Source organism: Mesoplodon densirostris (genome assembly GCF_025265405.1).
Source record: "Mesoplodon densirostris isolate mMesDen1 chromosome Y unlocalized genomic scaffold, mMesDen1 primary haplotype SUPER_Y_unloc_2, whole genome shotgun sequence".
Lineage (NCBI taxonomy): Eukaryota > Metazoa > Chordata > Mammalia > Artiodactyla > Ziphiidae > Mesoplodon > Mesoplodon densirostris.
In genome coordinates, this window is record NW_026778237.1 from 1,438,528 (window position 1) to 1,457,277 (window position 18,750).

At 36.2% G+C, this 18,750-nt stretch overlaps 1 protein-coding gene and 1 pseudogene across 11 annotated transcripts in view; one reads left to right on the forward strand and one right to left on the reverse strand.

Moving 5' to 3' along the window:
* Nucleotides 1-18,750, forward strand: part of LOC132483040 (centrosomal protein of 78 kDa-like) — a 360,457-nt pseudogene that overhangs the window by 211,553 nt on the left and 130,154 nt on the right.
* Nucleotides 1-18,750, reverse strand: part of LOC132483004 (ferritin light chain-like) — a 68,402-nt gene that overhangs the window by 4,686 nt on the left and 44,966 nt on the right. For 4 of the 11 annotated variants that reach the window (XR_009531039.1, XR_009531037.1, XR_009531038.1 and 1 more), the window contains 2 exons: nucleotides 13,015-13,082; nucleotides 10,369-10,559 (listed from right to left, as the gene is read on the reverse strand). The exons of 3 other annotated variants lie outside the window; for them this stretch is intronic. The gene's annotated coding sequence lies outside the window, so the exon portion shown is untranslated. Of the gene's footprint in view, nucleotides 1-10,368; nucleotides 10,560-13,014; nucleotides 13,083-15,802; nucleotides 17,002-18,750 lie in introns of those variants that run through there. 4 more of the 11 variants (XR_009531041.1, XR_009531044.1, XR_009531035.1 and 1 more) reach the window with 2 other exon arrangements.

Sequence of the window (18,750 nt, forward strand, 5' to 3'; positions counted from 1 at the left end):
TAACTGTCTTATTATAAGATTTACTGTCTTAAATAAGATCGAATGTACAGAAAATCCTGCCAGTCCATCTGGTATAGCTGGATCCTTAGAATAATATCGTTAAGATATATACCATTTAAGTATTGTGACTGATCTTTTTAAAATTAACATATGCATTGAATTAGTACCATCTGTTTTGAAGTTGTCATGTTGGGGAGCTATACCTCTAATCTGCTGCCATTGCTAAATATCTGGACACCTCTTATTAGGAATTGCTTTTAAACATCTTTCGGGGTTAAAACCAAGATTGCTGTATTATTTGTACTGGGACCACAAAAACCTCACAAAGATCCCCCGCTGTACTTTCTACCCCCATCTCTAACCCTTGGCAACTTCTAATCTGTTCTCCATCTCCACAGTTTTGTTATTTTAAGAATAATATGTAAATATCATCATGAATTACTTAATCTTCGGAGATTGGCTTTTTAAAATTTTTCCCTCGGCATCATTCCCTTGAAGTTCATTTCAATTTTTGCATATATTAATAATTTGTTCCTTTTTGTTGCTCGGTAGTATTCTATGATAAGATTTTATTACAATTTGTTTCAACATTCATCCATTGAAAGACATTTGGGTAGTGGCCAGTTTTTGGCTGTTATAAATGAAACTGCTATGAACATTTATGTGTAAGTTTCTGTGGGAACTTAATTAAGTTTTTGTTTCTTTTGGATAAATGCTCAAGAGTACAATTACTGTGTTGTAGGGTGAATCTAGTTGTAGGATTCAAAGAGACTGTCAAGCTGTTTCTCAGAGTGGCTAAACCATTTTATTTTCCCACCAGTGATGTGATATAATTTTTCTATGTACTCACCAGCATTTGATGTTGTCACTATACTTTAATTTTAGTTATTCTCTGATATCTCATTATGGTCTTAATTTGCATTTCCCTAATGGCTAATGATGTTGAGCATCTTTTCATGTGCTTCTTTGCCATGTGTATATTCTCTTCCATGAAATGTCTGTTCCTGTCTTCTGCCTATTTTCTAGTTGGGTTTTTTAAAGTTGTTTGGAGGTTCTTTGTATATTATACATACAAGTCATTTGTCTCATGTGGGATTTTCAAATATGTTTTCCCACTGTGTAATTTGTTTTCATCCACTTAAAATGATCTCCTATGAAACATTTTAACTCATTTTGATGAGATCCAATTTATCAATTTTTGCTTTTATTGATCATACTTTCGGTGACAAGTCTAAGAATTATTCACATAGTTCTAGATGCCAAAGATTTTCTCCTATTTTTTTTTCTAAAAATGTCCTGCTTTTACATTTAAGATTATGATCCCCTTTGATTTAATTTTTGTGTAAGGTGTGGAGGTTTAGGTTAAGGTTCATTTTTTGTTTGTTTGTTTTTGTCGAGGGATGTCCAACTGTTTCAGTACCATTTTTTGAAAAGTCTATTCTTCCTTGATAGCTTTCGCACTGCTGTCAAAAACAAGTTAAATGTATTTATGTCAGTCTATTTCTGGGTTCTCTATTCCATTCCATTGATCTGTGTATCTACCCTCCATCATGACTGCAAAATCTTGAAATTGGGTATATTCATTCCTCCCATTTTAATCTTCCTTTACAAATTGTTTTAGCTATTCTTCAGCCTCTTCTTACCATATAAATCTTAGAATAAGCTTGTCTATATCCACAAAAACCTTGAGGGCATTTTAAGAGTACCTCTGTTAAGCCTCTTAACTTGGGGAGAATTGACATCTTTATTATGTTGTGTTTTCTAAACCATGAACAAGGTATGTCTCACTATTTGTTTGGGACTTTTAAATTTTTCTTCATCAGCATTTTGTAATTTTCAGTATAGAGGTCCTATAGATGTCTTATTGGGCTTATATTTAAGTATTTATTTAGGTCAGTTGTAAATGGCATCACATATTTTTATTTAAGCTTCTACACATTTGTTATTAATATATAATTTGATAAAACTGTGTTGATTTGTACTCTAAAACATTTACAAACTAATATGATTTCTCAAGCTTTTTGTGGATTGCTTGGTATTTTCTCCATTTAGATTATAATCTCCTCTTCAGATACCATTTTACTTTTCCTTATTTAATATAATAGTATATATTACTATTCAACATTCAGTAGGATATATTCCTTCCTATTCAACGTAGTAGGAATAGTCTTTCTATCTTTTAAATAAATGTTTTAAAATTTTAACTTTTAAATTTATGTATTTATTTATTTTTGCTTTATTTTCTTACTAGAACCTCCATTAATATATTTAATAAAAGTGGTGAGGGCAGATATCGGTGCCTTGTTTCTGATCTTACAGAGAAAGCATTCAGTCTTTCACAGTTAAATATAATGTCGGTATAGGTTGTTTGTAGATCCTCTTTATGAGTTTCAGTATGTTCCTTTTCTATTCCTAGTTTGCTTGGGGTTTTTTTTTCTTCTTTTTTTAATTTTTTAATTTGATTATTATTTTTTTACAACTTTATTGGAGTATAATTGCTTCACAATGGTGTGTTAGTTTCTGTTTTATAACAAAGTGAATCAGTTATACATACACATATGTTCCCATATCTCTTCCCTCTTGCGTCTCCCTCCCTCCCACCCTCCCTATCCCACCCCTCCAGGCAGTCACAAAGCACCGATCTGATCTCCCTGTGCTATGCGGCTGCTTCCCACTAGCTATCTACCTTATGTTTGGTAGTGTATATATGTCCATGCCTCTCTCTCGCTTTGTCACAGCTTACCCTTTCCCCTCCCCATATTCTCAAGTCCATTCTCAAGTAGGTCTGTGTCTTTATTCCTGTTTTACCCCTAGGTTCTTCATGACATATTTTTTCTTAGATTCCATATATATGTGTTAGCATACGGTATTTGTCTTTCATTTTCTGACTTACTTCACTCTGTATGACAGACTCTAGGTCTATCCACCTCATTACAAATAGCTCAATTTTGTTTCTTTTTATGGCTGAGTAATATGTCATTGTATATATGTGCCAAATCATGAATGGGATTGGATTTTGTCAAATGCCTTCTCTGCATTAATGGATAGGATCACATGACTTTTCCCCCTTAATCTATTGGATATGGTAGATTACATTGTTTGATTTTCAAATATTTAACCAACTTTGCATAACTGGAATAAATACCACTTGGTCATGATATATTATTCTTTTTATATATTTCTGGATTTAATTTGCTAATATCTGGCTGAAGATTTTTACAGGCAATTTCATAAAACATATTGGTCTATAGTCTTCTTCTTTTTATACTATTCCTGTCTGGTTTTGGTATCAAGGTAATACTGGCTTCATAAAATTAATTAGGAACTGTTCCCTCTACTTCTATTTCTTATCAAATCATGTAAAATTGGTTTTAATTCTTTAAGTCTTGGGTAAAAGTGAAACATCTAAGCCTGAATATGTCTTTTGGGAGTTTTTATATGAAAAATCAGTGTTTCTAATGGTTACAGGAAAATTGAGATTATCTATTTCATCTTGGCTGAGTTTTGGTAGTTTTGGGTGCAGAAGAATTGGCCCATTTCATCTACATTTTTGAATTTATAGTGTAGACTTGTTCATAATAACTTGTCCCTTATTAACCTGCAGGATATGTCATGGTATCCCTGTTTGCATATCTGATATCTGTGATTTGTGCCATCTCTGTTTTTACCTTTATCAGTCTTGCTAGATCTTTATTGATTAAATTGTTTATTTCCAAGAACCAGCCTTTTGTTTCATTGATTTCCCACCCCATTTTCCTGTTTTCAGTTTCATGGATTTCTGTTTCGTCTTTATTATTTCCTTCTTTCTGCTTGTTTAGTGTTTTTTCCTCTTCCTTTTTTACTATTGTAATATAGAACATTAGATTATTGCTTTGAAATATTTTCTTTCCCAATTTAGTTCTATAAACTTCCCTTTTAGCATCACTTTCACTTCATTCCACAAACTTTGGTCTGTTATATCTCCATTTTCCTTTATTCTATGCATTAAAATTTTTTTCCTTGATGCTGTCTTTTTTACCCCTGAGTTATTTGGAATTGGGATGTTTAGTTTTCATGTGATTGAAGATTCTCCTGTTGTCTTTCTGTTATTGATTTCTAGTCTGATTCCTTTATGGCTAGAGAACATACTCTCTATGATTTTAATTCTTTTAAATTTGCTAATGTTTTTTATCACCCAGTATATGATATATGATTGAATGTTCCATGTACACTTGAATATGTATTCTGCTCTTATTGAGTGTTCTTTAAATGTCAGTTATGTCCTGTTGATTGATGATGTTTTCAGTTCTTCCATATCCTTGCTGATTTTTCTGTCTGGTAGTTCTATAAATTGCTGTGTTGAACTCTCAAATAATAATTGTGGATTTAAAATTTTCTCCTTTTACTACCTTTTTCAGTGTTTGCTTCATGTATTTTGAAGTTCTGTTGTTTGGTACACACACATTTAGTATCACTAGTTCATCTAGGTGGATTATTCCTGTTATCTTTATGTAATGACCATGTTTACCCCTAATAATTTCCTTTGCTCTGAAATCTACTTTATCTGATATTAATTTATCCATTCCTGCTTTTTCTGATTAATGTTCACATGATATATCATTTTCATCCTTTTACTCTGAACTACCTATATCATGATGTTTAAAGTAAGCTTCTTATAGACAGTATATAGTTGGATCATGCTTGTGATTTTTTAATCTACTCTTCCAATCTCTGTCTTTGACTTCATTATTTAGATCATTTACAGTTAATGTAATTATTGCTATGTTAAAGATTAGGTCTACCATTTTATTTTTTGTTTTGTCTTTTACCTTAGTTTCTCAATCTTGTGTTTCTCTTATTTTGCCTTCTTGTGGGTTACTTAAACATTTTTTAATAAGCCCATTTTAATTTATTTATTTATAATCATTTGTGTATACTGTGTATAGTTTTCTTAGTGGTTGCTTTTGGCAGTACAGCATACATATGTAACTTATCATAGTCTACTGGAATCAGTGTTTTATTACTTCAAGTGAAGTTTCAAAATTTTACTTCCATTTAGGTCTCTTAATATTCCCCAGTTTTAAAGTATGATTTTCTGTAGTATTTCCTTTCTCTACATTGAGAACCACATCAGATGGTGTCATAAGTTTTGCTTTGACCATCATATAGTATTTAAGAAACTCATGAGACTAATGAGTCTCTTCTATTTACCCCATTTGTTTTCACCCATTCCATTGTTCCCCTTTTCTTTCTGAAGTTCCCAGTGTTCTGTTTTTGTTTTTTTATGTTTTCATAACTGTAGGTGATATCTGGTCTTTCCAGTGCCATTGAATATGAGTTTCAGGAAACCCTGAGCCTGGCTCACTTAATGCTGCTGAGTTGGAGGGTTTGTATATGTGGGGCCTGTTGGCTCAGCAGATGCTAGCAGACTAGACTAATGTTGATGGGACTAGTGCCACAGGAGGATGGGTTCCCATTCAGGCTATGCTGCTGCTACAGTAGATCAAGTCCCCCTCTACTCCAAGTGTGGGGCAGTGACCTGCTGCTGTCACTGCTTTGTATTAGGCTTCTTTTCCTCAGGTGTGTGATGGGATCCCTTGGAAGCTGCTGCTGCTGCTGTCAATCACAATGTTAAATTCATTTCAGAAATACTTAAGTATAAAGATATAACCTGGCTCTTGTAGAACCTCTGTATTTGTTTTTTATTGCTTTCATACAAATTACCCAAAATTTAGTGACTCAAAACAAGGTAAATTTATTACCTTACAAGTCTGACATTGGTCTCAATTGAGTAAAGTAAAAGTGTTGGCAGGATCGACAGATGAATGGATAAAGATGTGGCACAGGGATTCCCTGGTGGCGCAGTGGTTGGGAGTCTGCCTGCTGATGCAGGGGACACGGGTCCTGCCCCGCTCTAGGAAGATCCCACATGCTGCTGAGTGGCTGGGCCCATAATCCATGGCTGCTGAGCTGGCACGTCCAGAGCCTGTGCTCCACAACGGGAGAGGCCGCAACAGTGAAAAGCCCACGTACTAAAAAAAAAAATGTGGCCCATATATACAATGGAATATTACTCAGCCATAAAAAGAAATGAAATTGAGTTATTTGTAGTGAGGTGGGTTGACCTAGAGAGTGTCATACAGAGTGAAGTAAGTCAGAAAGGGAAAAACAAATACCATATGCTAACACATATATATGGAATATAAAAAAATGGTTATGAAGAACCTAGGGGCAGGGCAGGAATAAAGATGTAGCCATAGAGAGTGGACTTGGGGACACAGGGAGGGGGAAAGGTAATCTGTGATGAAGTGAGAGAATGGCATGGACATATATACACTACCAAATGTAAAATAGATAGCTAGTGGGAAGCAGCCACAAAGCACAGGGAGATCAGCTCTGTGCTTTGTGTCCACCTAGAGGGGTGGGATAGGGAAGGGAGGGTGGTACGGAGACGCAAGAGGGAGAGGATGTGGGGATATATGTATATGTATAGCTGATTCATTTTGTTATGAAGCAGAAACTAACACACCATTGTAAACCAATTATACTCCAATATAGATGGTTAAAAAAGAAAAAAAAAGTGTTGGCAGAGCTACATTCTTTTCTGGAGGCTCTTAGGGGTGTTTCTGTTCCCTGGACTTTATCTGCTTCCAGCGGTCACTTGTAGTCCTTGACTCACAGTCCCCTTTGTCCACCTACAAAACCCAAATTGTTGCATCACTCTGATTCTGGTTCTATTAGGACATCTCTCTCTTTCGCTTTCTAAAGTTGGGAATGGTTTTCTGCTTTTAAGGACTCATGGAATTAGATTTATTCCATGAGTTAATCCAGGATAATCTTTCTATCTCAAGGTCTATAACTTCAGTCATATCTGCAAAGTCCTCTTCACCATGTAAGGTAACATATTAATAGGTTCCAGGGATTAGGGTGAGGGCATTTTTAGGAGCCATTATGTTGCCTACCACACACTTAACAAGTGACCTTGAGAAAATGACTGAGATTTTTAAAGCCTTACTTTCCTCAGACATAAAATGGAAAGAAAGATAACTAGTTAGTATCATGAAAGTGAAACAGTATATATGAAATCAACTAATTCAGAAAATAAGATTTCTTCTTTTTCTTTATGACTTACATGATTCTCAGAGTTCAGTTACTTGAAGAGTTACATTTTTTTAAAGAGAACTAAGGAATTTCAGGGTTCAGGTGTTGTAAGATTGTCTGAATTACCTGAGTAACAATTAGCTAAGCACAGGTGTAAAGCATTTGATTTACTCCCTAGTGTTTTTTTATCTTCTCATCCCACTAAATGCATATCCCTTGTCTAGCTCCAGCCAGTAGTCAGAGCTTATTTTACTGTTTAACTAAAGTTCAATTTAAATTCTCTCTACATCTCCAGATTCTCAGCCCTGGTTGCATATTATAATCACCTGGGGAGATTTCAAGAACTACTGATGTCAAATTTCTACCTATCATGGATATTTGAGGAGGGACCTGGAATGAAATGCTCTAGCTTATGGTTTTTGGAGCCAAATCATGTTTCTACAGATACTGTAGAAAGTATCTTCTAGGTATGAAAATAGTTCAGATAAGTCAAATTGCTCAGTAAAAGATGACAAAACTATGGCTTAGGTGGTAAATTTTCCATGTCAATTTGTCTGGACCACCATGCCCAGTTATTTGGTCAAATATTATTCTGGATATTTCTGTAATGACGTTTTTGTGTTTTTTTTAATGTTTTATTATTTATTTATTTATATTTTTGCCTGCGTTGGGTCTTCGTTGCTGCACGTGGGATTTCTGTATTTGCAGCAAGCGAGGCCTACTCTTCATTGTGGTTCACGGGCTTCTCATTGTAATTCCTTCTCTTGTTGCAGAGCATAGGCTCTAGGTGCATGGGCTCAGTAGCTGTGGTGCATGGGCTTATTTGCTCCACGGCATGTGGGATCTTCCCAGACCAGGGCTCTAACCCGTGTCCCCTGCATTGGGAGGTGGATCCTTAACCACTGTTCCACCATTGTAGTCCCTGTGATGGTGTTTTTGGATGAAATTCATATTTAAATTGGTGGTGGACTTTGAGTAAAGCAGATTATCCTCCATAATATGGGTGGGCCTCATCCAATCAGTTAAAACTCTTAATAAAACAAGGACTGACTTCCCTGTGGCAAAAAGGAATTCTGACAGAAGGCGTACAGAAATTGAACTGCAACTCTTCCTAGAGTCTCTAGACAGCATAACCTGCAGATTTTGAATTTACCAAGCCTCTATTATTGTGTGAACCAGTTGTTTAAAATCTCTGTCTCTCCTTCTCTATCTTTATATAGATATGGATATAGATATAGGTATCAATATCGATATCTAGATCTATATCTATCAATATATATGGGCACATTGTATACACCTGCTGTTGGTTCTGTTTTTCTGGAGAAACTTGACTAACATAGTGGCCCATATAAATAAAAGGATGAACCCAATTTCACCCAGGTAGAAAGTAGTACAATGAGAACTGGAACTGAAGGCCTCATGACTCATTCAGCTGTGAACACTGACCCAGAACTGGGGTCCGCAAACTCTGGCCCACTGATCAGATCTCGCTTGACTCCTGGTTTTGTACATAATGTTTTGCTTGAACACAGCCGCAACCATTCATTAACGTATTGTGCATGGCGGTTTCTGTGCTACAGCAGCAGATGGGCAGTTGCAACGGAGATGTATGGTACACAAAATCCAAAATATTTCCTATCTGACCCTTTACAGAAAAGATCTGCTGACCCTTGCTCTAGGATGCCATCTGTTTTCTGATAGCACTGAGGAGAATAATTCATGCACATTGTGATAGATTGTTAATCTCATGTCCTCCTTAGGTCAAAGATCTCTCAAATGCTCACCCTTGCAATAGCCAGCTTGGGGAGCACTGTCTGAGGATGCAGAAATATTTCTTGCCAGGTCTTTCCAATCCACACTGCTCCCTGACTATGGTTCTTAAAACCTATTTTTTAGAAAATTTTCATTGGAGTATAGTTGATTTACAGTGTTGTTAGTTTCAGGTGTACAGCAAAGTGAATCAGTTATACATATACATATACCCATTTTTTTTTTTTTTTTTTTTTTTTGCAGCACGTGGGCCTCTCACTGTTGTGGCCTCTCCTGTTGTGGAGTACACTCTTCGGACGCGCAGGCTCAGCAGACTTGGCTCACGGGCCCAGCCCCTCCGAGGCATGTGGAATCTTCCCGGACTGTGGCACAAACCCGTGTCCCCTGCCTCGGCAGGCGGACTGTCAGCCACTGCGTCACCAGGGAAGCCCCACTTTTATTTTTTTTTAGAGTCGTTTCCAAATAGCCCATTACAGAGTATTGAGTGGAGTTTCCTGTGCTAATAAGAAGAGCAGGTTCTTATTAGTTATCCATTTTATGTAGAGTAGTGTGTATATTTCAGTCCCAAGCTTCCAGTTTAGCCTCCCCTCCACAATCCCCTGGTAACTCTAAGTGTGTTTTCTACATCTGTGCCTCTACTTCTAAAACCTGTCTGTTTTAACCAACTACCACTCATTGCTTACTGTCTCTGTCTTCATGTACTTGATAATAAATCTACTTCTTATTCTATCCTGGATGACATGTCCCAAGGACTGAGATAATACCTTATTCTACATAACTTGTCCTTGATATTGTCTATCTTGGGGTCTTCATCTATGTCCCAAAGAAGACAGTCACACTCTGTCTTCTAGTACTATTAATAATACCACATTTTAGGGCATGAATTTGACCCAATGCACTGAACTATCCTTTTAGAAACTGTATGCAACCTGTCACTGGGTTTTAGCACAGGGGTAGAACTCAGATTAGTGTTCATATTTAAACAAATCTACTTGACCAGAAACTTTTTGTCTCACCATTTATTTTATTACACAGATAACTTCTGTCTTTGCATCTATGATGTAAATATTTTTAATTTCCTAAATTATCTGAAAAATTATTTAGAGCTTCTGTTTCAGTGGGCATTGGAATTGCTGTGTTATGACTATTTCATTATTTTATTTCCAAATGTTAAGTTAGGCTTCAAGCTTTGGCCAAGAGTAGACAGGAAAGTGTTTAAAAAGAAGTGGAGAGTGGGAAAGATTTCTGATGCAAGGGAGACTTAATAAAGGTTTGATTTTGAATCAATAATTTATAATAAAGGATTGATTTTGAATCAATAATTTATGTCATTGCAAAATAGCTCCCTGGTAAAATTCCACTCTTTGGTAATCATTAAGTACAGAAATTAACCATCAGAATATGCAGTGTTCTTCTTCATTTTTTAAAAACAAACCTATCTCTAGATGAGAGGACAATTCATTTCATCACTCAGGCTCTGGACTTACGACTCCAAGTCCTGTCTTCTTTCAACCATACCTGCTAAGTTTCTGTCTAACTTCTTGAGCATGAGGTGATGGCTTCAGCATTCATCCCCTTCCTCAGTATAGAGCTTGGTGACTATGAGTAAGTGATGTAAAACTTGAGAACTTGGGTTCAAATCTTGACTCTAAAATTTACTTGTTGAGTTCTCTTGAACATGTTATCTGTTTTTGCCTCAGTTTTCTCATCTATAAAATAGAGATAACATTACTTCTCACAGCGAGTTGCTATGAGGGTTAAAAGAGAAAATTCATACAATGCAAGAATTCATCAGTTCTTGGAACACAATAAATACCGAAAAGAAATGTTAGCCATTATCAAGGGCCCCTCATTTTATGGATAATATAGATTAGTTTATATAGGTCTAATATTTACATATACATAAACATTTTGTACCTATATGTGTGTGTACGTTCTTCTTAGAAATTGAGCAGTCAACATTCACATCTAAAAGTATGTGCTCTGTGAAATGTAGATCTCCTGTGTACACAGTGCTATAGTTGTCTATTGCTACATAATAAAGAAGTCCAAACTTAGTGGTGAAACAAACAAACATTTTAACATGTGCTCAGATTCTGTGGGTCAGCAGTTCAAAGAGTCCACAGAGGAGATGGCTTGTCACTACTCCATGACTGATGTCTGAAACCTCAGCTCATGAGGATTCAAATGGCTGGGGCTGGAATCATCTAGATAATTTTAATTCCCATGTCTGGCTCTTGAGATGGGATGACTTGAAGACTGGGCCCAACAAGGACTGTTGCCTGGAGTGCCTATAGATGGCTGCCCATGTGGCTTGGACTTCTCATAACGTGGTAGTTAGGATTCAAGATAGAGTATCCCAAGAATGAGTGTCCAGAGTCAAAGCATTCCTCGAGAATCATGCAAAAGCTGCATGACCTTTTATGATCTAGTCCTAGATGTTACAAAGCATCACTTTCATTATATACTATTGCAGGCATTGGGGACCTTTTTCCATAAAGTGTCAGACACTCAATATTTTAGGCTTTAAAAGCCATACTGTCTCTTTTGCAACTACTTAGCTCTGCTGCTGTGATGTGAAAACAGACAGAAACAATACATATACTAAGGAACATGGCTGTGTTCCAATAAAGCTTCTTTTATAAAAGCTGGTAGAGGGCTAGATTTGGCCCACCAGCCATAATTTACTGACCCCTGCTCTATTGTTTGAAGCCATGGAAAGCCTGCCTAAATTCAAGGGAAAATGGCCACATCTGGATGCAAAGAATGGCAACGAATCTGAGACCCTGTATTAAAACCACTACATAAGAGGATCTGTCTGCATACCTTGTTTCTCCCATGTATGGTGGATATGAGGTATTGGGACATGTTACATCTCTGTAAGCCTGGGTCAAGGTCAAAGTTGGAATCTGATCTCAATGACCTTGATTTCTGGAATAATTGGTAACTCTAATTATGATTTCCTTACACTCCTTACCCCAATAAATTATACCACAAAAGATAGATTTCAAGTAAACCGTTGCTTTATGGCAGATTTTTATTAAGTCTCCATTGACTGAATTATTCCATTTTGGTTGGAAAGCGTGAGTTTTGTTTCTTTCCTAAAGAGATCTGCAACTTTTCAGATGTGGCGTTTCACTCTACTGAGAGGGTGATGTAGGCTTTTATAAAAGGAAAAAGCAGGGCAGGCTGAGTTCACTCAGATCCTACTAATGCTTACAGGAGTAACCGAAACTGGAATACAGGCTTCCAGGTTTTCCTGTCCTGTGCTCTTTCCGGTAGGTGCCATGGTCTGCTGGGCCTGGCAGTAATAAGTTTTGACCTTTACCTCTCTAGGCTATTGTGAAGTGGTTTTGGGTTTTGTTAACTTTCTTATGAGTTTGTACGAAATTGTGTCCATAAAGTAGGCTGAATTCCTCAGGGAAGGATGATAGCTGTTAGTGTGTTATTACTGCAAATGTTGTGTTGGTAACCTTTTTTTCTTTTGTCCAGTTGTATCCTGAGCTTAAAAGTTATATTATCCGAAATGAAAGATGTGCATCTGGTGGAAAACACTAATTTAAGGGATGAAAATTCCTGATGATTGCTTCAGTCAACCCTTAATACACACTGAGCTTCATTAGTAAATAGACAACTCTCAGATCTTTCCCTTGGAAGAGGTCGCATAATCAGGTTTTGTGTTGATTTTGCATTCTGTTCGTTAGAGATTGAAGAAATTAGCATAATTGGCTGGTACAGGGAAAGCACAAAGAACTTTCTTCTATTTTTGTGATGCATCCCGTAATAAGGGTTGAAAATGAGACTGGAGGTAAGAACGTGAAACTCAGAAGAGCAAAGCAGAGAGGATATTGTTTCTTTGAAAATATTCTTTCAGTGTTGGCCCAGAAGATATATGAAGCTGAGGAAATTTTTCTTTTAAATGATGATTTTTGTGTTAACGATGTGAATGTGGAATTGGTAAGAATCAGGAAGAAAGCATCCTTTTCCACCAAGGACTTGGGAGCAAATGAAACCATAAATTCTCCCCGCTCTTGGAAACCCTTTTGGAGCAGTAATCAGAGGAGGGTAAAGGCAAAGCCTCAGGGCAGAGGTGTTCAGAGCAAAGGGATAGGAGGAGAACAAAAGGAGAGTGGATATTTTTAGAGCTGTCATTTTGAAATTTACCTGCTTCTGATTCAGTGCTGCTTTGCTACTATGTTGGTCCAGTGGAAATCCTCAAAGCAGGAGCAGCCCTATTTTAAAATAATAAGGTTAGAGCAAGTGACTTGAATCCGGGTCTCTTTAGCTCAAGAGCACAGAGGGGAGTGTGAGGAAAGAGTGAGGCTGCAAGGAATGGTTCACTGGGTACATTTTCCCCAAACCTCACTAACTGGGAGAAACTGACCACTGGATTCTGTGCCTTGAAGGAAAGCAAAACTGTTGAAAGCAAACAGTGTGGAGCTTGTTTAGAAAGCAAGCTCTATCATCTGGTCACCTGCTGATGATAATAGCATTGGCTGAGACCTGACCATTTACAATGAAGGCACTTCTGTAGGTCATAAGTTCCAGGAGGGCCAGAACTGAGTATGTCTGTTTCAGCATTTAGCATGGTTTAGCATCTTCGAGCCCGGTACATTATTGGCATATAGTAGACTTAAAAATGAATATTTGTGGATTGTCTGAATGAGTGGATGGATGTGTGTGATTCATATCCTGTTTGCAGGTCCTATGCCCTACAGTGGATTTTCAGTGTCAGATTGTGAAAGTATTTATGATGGGGATTGGCATTGTTCCCTATCTAATGGATAAAGATTACACAACAAAGGACTTTACACTGACATCCCAAAAGCCTCATAGGAACTACTTAACAAAAAAATAAAATTGGATTCTGTATAATTTCTAATTTATAAGCTGGCCATAACACTGGTATTTCAGCCAGTCATCTGGTAGTTCCAGTGATGTCCCCATGATCATCCAGGCATAATCAGAATGGCTTTAGGATTTGGGAGCCAAAATGTTCCTCAGTATTTACTGCTTTGCTAGTTCATTTAAGAAAATGGACTGTTGAAAAAATAGCTTCAGACACAATATGGCACATTTTATGATTTAGCATGAAATCTGAGAAATAGAGAGGTTACCTGAAGCCTTCAATGGTAAAGTTCCCTCTGCTATGGAAGTTATTGTCTTTAAACAAAGATTCTACATCAGTAATGATATATATATATATATATATATATATATATATATATATATATATATATATATATATATATATATATATATATATATATATATATCCGGCATTTTATCTTGATGTAACTTAAGTATTTCTATATATTATTCCCACATTTGGGAACAGAAATGTTGAAGTTATATCAAGATAAGAAGTTATTTATTAACAGCAATGCTTTTTCAAGAATCTATCAGGCAGCATTTGGAGGAAGAATAACTTTACACTGTTACAGTCTCCACAAATATTGCACACAATGATTTAAATGTTAAAGCTCTCATATAAGAAGAGTGGTATTCATATTTCCATTTACAGCTTGCAAAGGATCTAAAAGTTGCTTTTTCTGAAAAAATGTGTGGGCCATCAAAATTCTATTTTCCCAGAAGTGCTCAGGGATGATCATAGTGAAAATAAAAGCACATGGAAAGAATATTAATAAACAGTGGTTAGCAAGATTTCAATGAGAGGTAGGAAAAGGTTAAGTTAATAAAAGAACCTAGGGGCTTCCCTGGTGGCGCACTGGTTGAGAGTCCGCCTGCCGGTGCAGGGGACGCGGGTTCGTGCCCGGGTACAAGAAGATCCCACATGCGGCGGAGCAGCTGCGCCCGTGAGCCATGGCCGCTGAGCCTGAGCGTCCGGAGCCTGTGCTCCGCAATGGGAGAGGCCACAACAATGAGAGGCCCGCATACCGCAAAAAACAAACAAACAAAAACTTGGTAAATGGGGATATATTAGTAGACACTGTGAAGTTATTGAAGAAAATACCAACACTCTAGAAATCAGTTTATGGGAACTCTCATTTATGATGTTAACTTTTTTAAAACATATAAAGTAGACACATCTCTCTTTTCCATTGAAACAAAGAATAAACCTAACAAAGGATCTGGGAAGGGAATAAAGAAGAGAAAATTCAAGAGTTGACTATTAGAGGGCTTCCCTGGTGGCGCAGTGGTTGAGAGTCCACCTGCCGATGCAGGGGACACGGGTTCGTGCCCCGGTCCGGGAAGATCCCACATGCCGCGGAGCGGCTGGGCCCGTGAGCCATGGCCGCTGAGCCTGCGCATCTGGAGCCGGTGCTCCGCAACGGGAGAGGCCACAGCAGTGAGAGGCCCGTGTACCGCAAAAAAAATAGTTGACTATTAGAGAGATGATGAATATGGCAAGGATGCAGCTCTAGTTCTTCTACATGAATTATTAGTAATTATTATCAAATGCTACATATATTGTATATACCTGTCACACAGAAAAAGCTGTTATGATAATATAGAATATAGTGTTACCTTTTATATTAAGATATTCTTAATGGATATTTTTATATTTTCCATCAAGTCCTGTGTTTTAAAAATTCCTTTCAAATATAAGGATTTCCAACTGACAATTCTAGTCAATATTCCAGTTTTCATAATGAGCAAGACTGAGTAAGAAGCATATACAAAATATTTTCCTTCTTTACAGTTACTATTCAAATGCAACTATACGAAGGTGTATAAGCTGCTCCACTGGAAGAATCATTGTAATTATTGATTCCTAAAAATTATTAATAAAGTATTTTACATTTTTACATTTCTTTTTTATACCAAATCTTTGAAATAAAGAGAAAACAAAGTCTAACCACAGTAAACTGAGATTCACTTACTTATGGGATAATATCAAGAGGTAAATCATGCAGGTATTTGAAAAAAAAAGTCAAACTTTTAAAATAATAAACTTTATTTTTTTAGAGAAGTTTTATATTCATGGCAAAATTGAGTGAAAAGAATGAGAGTTCCCATATACTCCCAGTTTCCACAACCTCCTCCACTATTAATATCCCAGACTAGATGGTACATTTGTTACAATCCATGAACCTACACTGATACATCATCATCCCCCAAAGTTCATAGTTTCCATTCATGCTTGCTGTTGCATATTCTATGGATTTGGACACATGTATAATGATATGTGTACTCCACTGTAGTGTCTTACAGAGCAGTTTTACTGTCCTCAAATCCTCTGTGCTATGCCTGCTTCTCCATTTCTTTCTCCTCCTTGGCAACCACTAATCTTTTTACTATGTCCACAGTTCTGCTTTTTCCAGAATGTCATTTAGTTGGAATCATACAGTTGGTAGCCTTTTAGATTGGTTTCTTTCTCTTAGTAAGATGCACTTAAAGTTCATCCATGGGTCTTCATGGCTTGACAGTTCGTTTCTTATTAGCATTGAATAATATTCCACAGTCTGGATGTACCACAGTTTATTTACCCACTCACCTACCAAAGGGCATCTTGATTGGTTCCAAGTTTTGCTAATTATCAAAAAAGCTGTTGTAAACAGTGTGCAGGTTTTTGTGTGGACATATGTTCTCAATTCATTTGGGTAAACACCAAAGACATGATTGCTGGATCATTTGGAAATAGCATGTTTAGTTTTGTAAGAAAATGTCAAACTGTCTTCCAAAGTGACTGTACCTTTCGGTATTGCCACTAGCAAGGAATAAGAATTCCCTTATATGTGGAATCTAAAAAATACAAAACATTAGAGAATATAACAAAAAGAAGCAGACTCACAGATATAGAGAATAAACTAGTGATTGTCAGTGGGGAGAGGGAAAAGTGGAGGCAATATAATAGGGGATTAAGAGATACAAAGTATTATGTATAAAATAAGCTACAGTGATATATTGTACTGCACAGGGAATAGAGACAATATTTTTTAACTATAAATGGAGTATAACCTTTAAAAATTGTGAATCACTATATTGTACATCAATTATACTTCAGTAAAAAAAAAAGAGCTCCTGTTGCTTCACATTCTCATCAGCATCTGGTGTTGTAAGTGTTCTAGATTCTGGTCATTCTGATAGATGTGTAGTGGTATCTCATTGTTATTTTAAGTTGCAGTTCCTTAATGACATATAATGTTGAATATCTTTTCATATGCTAACTTGTCACCTGTAGATCTTCTGTGGTGAGAAAAAAGGTCAAAATTTGATGAAAACTATTTAACAATAGATAAATGCCAATGAATCTCATGAAACACCACTACCATCATAATTAAATTGTTGAAAACAGCCATAAAGAGTATATCTTAGGAGCAACCAGAGAAAAAATGACACATTATGTATTTGAAAATACAGGTATGAGTTATGCAGACTTGTCAGAAGATTTGTAAGGCAAAATAATATAAAATGGCATTTTTAAAGTACCAGAAAGAAACTCCCAACCTTGGATGCCACAATCCGATCCTGTCCATTAAGGATAAGAGACTTCTGCCCTTCTTTAGCAACTAGAAAACTGCAAAATACATTAATCATATGTTTGTAGAAATTTACAACAGGCATCTAAGGACTGTGATCCCTAAGAGAAGGGAAGCAGAGTTTGCACACATGTTTGCAACGTATCAAGCCCGACAGCAAAGACATCATTCTAGGTGCTGTGTAATCCTGTGTAGGTTGCCACACCCCTTGTTCTGGTCGATATGCTCCTACTCATAAAGTTTATCACTGTATTTTATACTATTTTCTTTTTCTTTTTCTAAAATCATTGTTATCCTCCAGTGGTTTAGATCCCACATCTCATACGTAACTGCCTTTTTGCTTCTCTCTTAGTTGCTCACTCTCAGATTTAACAGACAATTTACACTTTTACTTTGTGGTATACCTTTTATAGCCACTGTAGTTTGTTTTTCATTGAACTTTATTCTTCATTTCACTAATATTTTTATATTGATTATGTATTGAAATAATACTATTTTGTATATATGAGGTAATATAAATTATATGGTAAAATGATTTTTATGTCTTTATTCTTACAGTTTCAATGTGGCTACTATGAGATAAAAAAATTATATGTGCTTCATATTATATTTCTGTTGGATAGCACTGCTTTTGAGGAATAACAGAACAATTGGATATCTATACAGACAAAAGTAACCATGACCTTTATATGAAATAATCATAAAAATAACTCTAATTAACTCATAGATCTAAGCATAATACTCCAATTATAACACGTCTAGAAGAAAACAAAGGGAAACACATGGTCTAAAGACAAGAAAACAATTTTTAGATAATACAAAAATTATGAAATATAAAATAAAATATTGACATGGCTTCCCTGGTGGCGCAGTGGTTAAGAATCTGCCTGCTAATGCAGGGGACGTGGGTTCGAGCCCTGGTCCGGGAAGATCCCACATGCAACCGAGCAACTAAGCCTGTGCACCACAAGTACTGATCCCGCGCACCTAGAGCCGGTGCTCCACAACAAGAGAAGCCACGGCAATGAGAAGCCTATGCACTGCAACTAGAGGAAAGCCCTCAAAAAGCAACGAAGACCCAATGCAGCCAAAAATAAAAATAAATTAATTAAAAAAAATAAATTTTAAAAAAAAATATTGACAATTTAGTATGTATCAAAATTTTAAAAAATTTCTATTGTATAAAAATCAAAATTAACAAAATCAACAGGAAAGATCAAACTTGGAAAAGGTTTGCAATATTGATATCTGGCAAAGAACTTATATACAGATTAAAGAACTTTTACACTTCAAAAATAAAAAGACAATCCAATGGGAGAAAATGGAAAAAATATATTTATGGATATGTTATATATATAAATGTAAAGTACATGTATCTATGAATATATGCCTATTGGCTATTTGCATATCTTCCTTTTATTTTTAAGTGCCTAATTATATTTTTTATATAAATACA